The 6,000-nt window shown below is 37.4% G+C and overlaps 1 protein-coding gene across 1 annotated transcript in view; it reads left to right on the top strand.

Annotated features, from left to right (window-relative positions):
* Positions 1 to 332: 332 nt before the first annotated feature.
* LOC146004958 (uncharacterized) overlaps positions 333 to 6,000 on the top strand; it is a 70,688-nt gene continuing 65,020 nt past the window's right edge. Inside the window, exon 1 of the mRNA XM_083144035.1 lies at positions 333 to 695. The gene's annotated coding sequence lies outside the window, so the exon portion shown is untranslated. The remainder of the gene's footprint in view (positions 696 to 6,000) is intronic.

Here is a 6,000-nt window from a genome sequence, read left to right as displayed (position 1 = left end):
ACAGACTCATTCAGAGAGAATATTTTTTGCAGTTAAAAGAACACACTAAATCATAAATACGTCACTCCCAAATTCCCATTCCTGGCCTGTTATTTGCTACAAATATTTTTGCTAGAAACTCGAGTGATTTAACAATATAAATAAATCAATCAATCAAGATAAACGTTTTGTCATGAAGCAAGAATGCGAAAGTATGGAAATGTTGAAGGAGATTATGATAAGATGATAAGAATGTCTGTCTTGTGTGCAGTGGTTTGAAGGAATTTTGGTTTATCTAGACTGAAGCAAAGTGGACGAGGTGTTGTATGGAATACAATTGCCATTTAAAGCTCGAGTAAGTTTTGAGCAGCTGAATAATTTATTTCCGTGTGCAGCAAGTTGGTTGGGAACATGCATGGAGTCCTCTGTAGGTTGGCTTGTAAGCGAGCCAGCGTCTTCCTCTAAATTAAACAATCGCGACTTAGGGCCGATCACGTGGTCTACACTCGGGCACGCCGTTCTAAATCGAGCGCTGTACTTGACTCCGGAAAACAACCCCAGTCGCCAGTGTGGAAGCTCAAAGTGCAGGCAGGTGAACAGAGTAGGAAGACAGTGCTAGTCTCAAGACAACAAGCAGTCAGGCGACAGGAACAACATTGCATGGATACTTATAATTACTGTTAGTTTGATGAATCTGTTCGTCGTAAATAAATAAGGTAAGTTGTCTATTGTGCCGCCCTTTTTTCCTTAACGGAATATTTTGATATGCATAAACTACCAAAAACTGAAATAACCTTGAATTGTGTTGAAATGGAATGATTGGCTAATTAAATGCCCATGTACGCGTATTAATGACGTTTAGGTGATGTTTATCGCAGTGTTGTTCGTTTCTTTATCGTACGTTTCTTGAAAACTACGTTACATAGAAAGATGAAATTGAATTGGTAGGAGCAGCTCGCCAGTAGTTAAATAATGTATTTCGTATTTTCATTTTTTGTGTGTGTGTTTATTCAGTTTCTTAGCGTTATGCTAAGCTTGAGAGCGAGAACGAATGCTTGATGAAACACACAACAAAGTATTTTAACCAGTAGGGTACGTAATTTCCCTAAAGCTTTTGACCTTATATCGTTTATCACAACTTATTATAGTTTTCCTTACAGTGGGTTAATCTACATTTGAATATATATCTGTAGATTCACCCATTTACCATATTTCTTATATCGAAGATTTAAGAATTCTCATAGCTGGTTAAATTCCTGAACTAGTCAGCTTACATGGTTTAGGGATTAAGCTAACAGTTTTGACAGCAGAAAAATAGAAGTGGCAGATTGAAATGGGATACACAAAATTCGAAAGTTATCACAGATTATTGCAGCGATTCATAACCTTTTCTTTGCCACCGATCCCCTTTAAATATATATTATTAGCTTTAGGACTTAATATCTGAATTCCTAAGTTGTCCAATACTTATTTAAAGGTATTCATAGGGTATTTAATTCTAATTATACTGTATGTACAATGCTAAGATTTTATTATACAGGGTGTCCCAATAAAATGTAGCTATACACACTTTGACTGATTATAAAGCCGGTGTTTATTTAGATAGTTCATTTTCAAAATTTAACAGAATCTTCCAATGCCTGTTTTAAGTTCATTTTCAAAATTTAACAGAATCTTCCAATGCCTGTTTTAAAACTGATGACCGTACTGGTCCAAGGACTGCTGGAAACTCGAAGCAATGCAATCAAAACACCAAGAACCATTTCGTTCGGTTTTTGCACGCGTTCTCGTTCAAAAGTTGCCTTCAGTTCCTCGACTCTTGCCGGTTTTGTACTGTAAACTTTATCTTTTTTGTAGCTCCATACAAAAAGTCTAATGGCGTGAGGTCTGGTGAACGCAGATGGTATTCTTCGAAATCTCTGCGTCCAATTTAATTTATATATATATATACCACCACCCCAAAATTTCACTCCCCGGTCCGGATTATCTGCATTGAGAGCATGGACTCTTCTTGAAATGTAACTTTTCCAATGCCAGTGCTTCAAAATGCAATGGCCACTTGATTTTGAAATTCCTGTAATAGTGTGTGTGCACTTTTTTTGGGGACACCCTATATTATGTTAATAACGGCAAACAGGAATAGTGAATTGGCGTAGTGGTAACGTCTTCGCCTGTAATCAAGGGGACCCGGGTTAGATACCAGGTAGAGGCACATTGCACAGTGGTTCTGATCCCACTTTAAACTGTAGGCCTAGTCCCGATTAACCTATATGTGCTTAAAGTGGACTTAAAACAAGAATTCAATCAATCAATAGTGAATTAGGATCTAATATGACTTTAATGAGAAAGCTGGTGCCGCATTTCATTGGCAAGTGTATTTATATCGTGCTAAATATATGAAACTCGTGTTCCGAGTTCTGACTCGACGCTTACTAAACGGCATCTCTACTTATAAAAGTGCAGAAAACTGTTTTTCGCACAAATATGTCATTACGAAAGGAACCGGTACCTTCATAGCTCTCCTTTTAAATTTGAAATCTGTGTTTAATAAATCAGTTTCTTTCCCACGAGCATTTGTGACAAATATAAAAGTTCGTAATATTTCTTCAAGCTTTCGCGGACCGTCTGGGAGGTCATGGTGACGGAGTCTGCACTAGGGATTGCCAAACGGATCCGGATCCGGATCAGAGTCCGAAAGTTTCGGATCTGGATCCGGATCCGAATCCGAGAGTTTCGTATCTCAATCCCATTATAAGATTACCACACCTTAAAAGGTATTATGATCTTCGATTACAAAGAAATTTTTCATTAGTTAGTCTTACAAGAATTTTTTTTCAAGTGTTGTTCCTAAAATACTTTGCTACGCATCGGCTAACACACTCGTGCACAAAAATAATCTTACTTGTTTAACATAAAATGTCAGAGGTGATTTTGTAAATGCCATTGAAACGAATATGTATTCATTCTAATGTATTGGAAATGAAAACACACATAAATATGAGACATTCCATTCCAGGATGAAACTTTTAACACATATAACAAGATAGAAATGTTATAAAAAAATTATACAATTGTTCTACAGTTACAGTTTTACAAATTAAAATAAAACATTATAATATATGCAGTGTTATATAATTACAAAGTGTAAGACTAACAAGGGAGGTTATCAAAGTGTCCCCCTCCAATTTCCATGAAACTTGGCAGGTGTATAGTGGGGCCCAATGGAAGAAATACGTGTTTTTTTGTTTCGGCTAAAAAACTGTTTTAGGGGGCAACCCCCCTCAAATTTCAAGATGAGGACAAATTTAAGTGGGCATTTGACCCCTGTGTTCCCCTCCGATTTCCATGAAACGTGGCAGGTGTATAGAGGGGCCCAAAGGAAGAAATAAGTGTTTTCGTGTTTCAGCTAAAAACTGTTTTAGGGGGCAAAATCCCCTCAAATGTCTAGATGAGGACAAATTGAAGTAAGGATCTGACCCCTGTGTCCCCCTCCGATTTTCATGAAACTTCGCAGGCGTATAGAGGTTCCCAAAGGAAGAAATACGTGTTTTTTTTTTTGTTTCGGCTAAAAAAGTGTTTTAGGGGGCAAAACCCGCCTTAAATGTCAAGATGAGGACAAATTGACGTGGGGATCATCTGACCCCTGTGTCCCCCTCCGATTTCCATGAAATTTGGCAGGTGTATAGAGAGGCCCTATGCCCCCTGTTTCTTCCTATGCCATATTTACGTGGTTTCGGGGTCAGATTCCCACTTCAATTTCTCCTCATCTTGACATTTGAGGGGGGGTTGCCCCCTAAAACCGTTTTTCAGCTGAAACACAAAAACACGTACTTCTTCCTTTGGGCCCCTCTATACACCTGCCAAGTTTCATGGAAATCGGAGGGGGAGACTTAGACCTCCCTTGTAAGTGTATTAATTAATTACAAATCGCGCACGCGCGCGCACACACTAATATATATATATATATATATATATATATATATATATATATATATATAATGTAGATTAGCAGGTAACAATATGATATAAACACATTCTTACTTTCCAAAGAAGCGCATGTGGGATGGCAAAATAGATCCGGATGTGAAAATTCCGGATCCGAAAAATTTTAGGATCAGGAACCAACCGGATCCGGATTTCGGATCCGGATCTGGCCATCCCTAGTCTGCACACCACAGTTCAAGAACCGCTGGGTGATGATAATACTATTAGGCTGCATTCATAGTCGAAATCTCTTCTAAGATTTAGGAGCACTGTCAAGATTGGGTATTTACGCGTAAAAAACGTTTTCTACCCGAGGTGTAAAATACGCATTAAAAACACGAAAATACATTAAAAACATGTAAAATACGTAAAAAGCTTGCAAATCCACATATTATAAGGTGCTCTGTCAGATATTATACACCATTTTACTATTTTTTGCATTATTTTATGTATTTATTAATTTTTTAATCTTGAATTTTAATAGTCTGAGGGTACTGAGTTAGAATATGACAATTTAAGTTGTTACTTGGTTCTACGTTCTTTTAAGATTCCGATCGTAACAGTTAAACCCCTACTGTACCAACATGTTCCATGTATCTGTAACAACGGCAACAATGAATAGTGAATTGGCGTAGTTGTAACGTCGTCGCCTTGTAATCAAGGGGTCCCGCGTTCGATACCCGGACATAATTAAAAATAGACTTACTGCCATTTATGTTAGACGCAATGAATGTAGAAATTTTTGCATATCTGGTTTCTGGAAGTAATTGTCCAGTCTCTAATCTTCATTCCACGTGTGAAAGTTCGCAATCATGGTGATGATGCACTAGCGCATTGATGATTTCCTTTAGGTTAAAATTTTCTTAGCTGGTCTGATAAGTTTTCTGTGCCATGTTCGTTTCACAATACCTCTGTAATGCTAATAATTAGAGCAGCACGTTAGAATATAGGAATTTCAAAATTGTAGGGAAGAATAGTTCATAGAGAACAGCTGTTGGCTGGAGGACGGTTAGAATAAAATAATCGAAAGGGTTCAACTTTGAATATCCCAAGCAGGGTGTTATTTAAAAAGCTTCAAGAATTTGAAATTCCAATAACTACTCTTGAAGTATTGGAATGTTATGGCGACCTCCGTGGTTATCACAGCGTGGAGTCCCGGGTTCCAATTCTGGCCTGGGTGTTCTTTGCGAGCGTCCTTTCATCAACTCCATCATATCAGTATTCGCTCTCATCGTCGCAATTAGCCAAAAGTGGCAGAAAAGCGACGCTAAATAAAAATAATAAAATCAGGATGTTATACATAATTTACCATACGTTCCAAAAAATGTAACAAACTGGAGCGACAAGGAATTCGCCCTTCAAATACTACTTATGCCAAGGATAGTAAACATAGATATTTTTATTGTTATTAAAATGTTTAAATAAACCAATAAAATAATTATTTCGAAATGATTTGTATGTGCATATTTGCGTGACGCACATAATTATGTCACCCATAATAATATTTTGAAATACTTACAATGCTTTTACTTTTAACCTCTTTCTAGATATTAAATATAAATATTATTTTTTTATTTTACAAGTAATGCCAATTCGTTTTAGGGAACCAATCGGAGAGGTTTGGGCAGAACGCGATCTTTGAAGATTCGGACGGGTTTGGATAATAAGAATTCTGATATCAAATCCAGTATTCGGGCTAATACAGATTCCGAGCTTTGAATTTGGGATTCAGATAAGGATTCGAACGCCCATCCCTAGTTTGGACCTGTAAAACCCTCCCCTTATATTCGGCGTAGGGAAATGACAGGGATGAACATTGTTTCAAGTGGTTGCAGTTTTCTGCACGGGTCTTCCACGTTTTAATGAGTGAAATTGACAGGAATGTATTTTTTTGGTGGGGATATTGATTGATCGATTTTACTTAGTTTTTCTGCCATGTTTGACTGATAGCGAAGATAAGGATGAATGGTGATGGGATGAAGTTGATGAAAGGACAATCGCAAACACACATGGACAACACACAACCCCTACAGAGGA

The sequence above is a fragment of the Lepisma saccharinum genome, chromosome 1 (assembly GCF_977018435.1).
Source record: "Lepisma saccharinum chromosome 1, izLepSacc3.1, whole genome shotgun sequence".
Classification (NCBI taxonomy): Eukaryota; Metazoa; Arthropoda; class Insecta; order Zygentoma; family Lepismatidae; genus Lepisma; species Lepisma saccharinum.
Note: the sequence above shows the minus strand (reverse complement) of the source record. Positions and strands in the feature narration are given on the sequence as shown.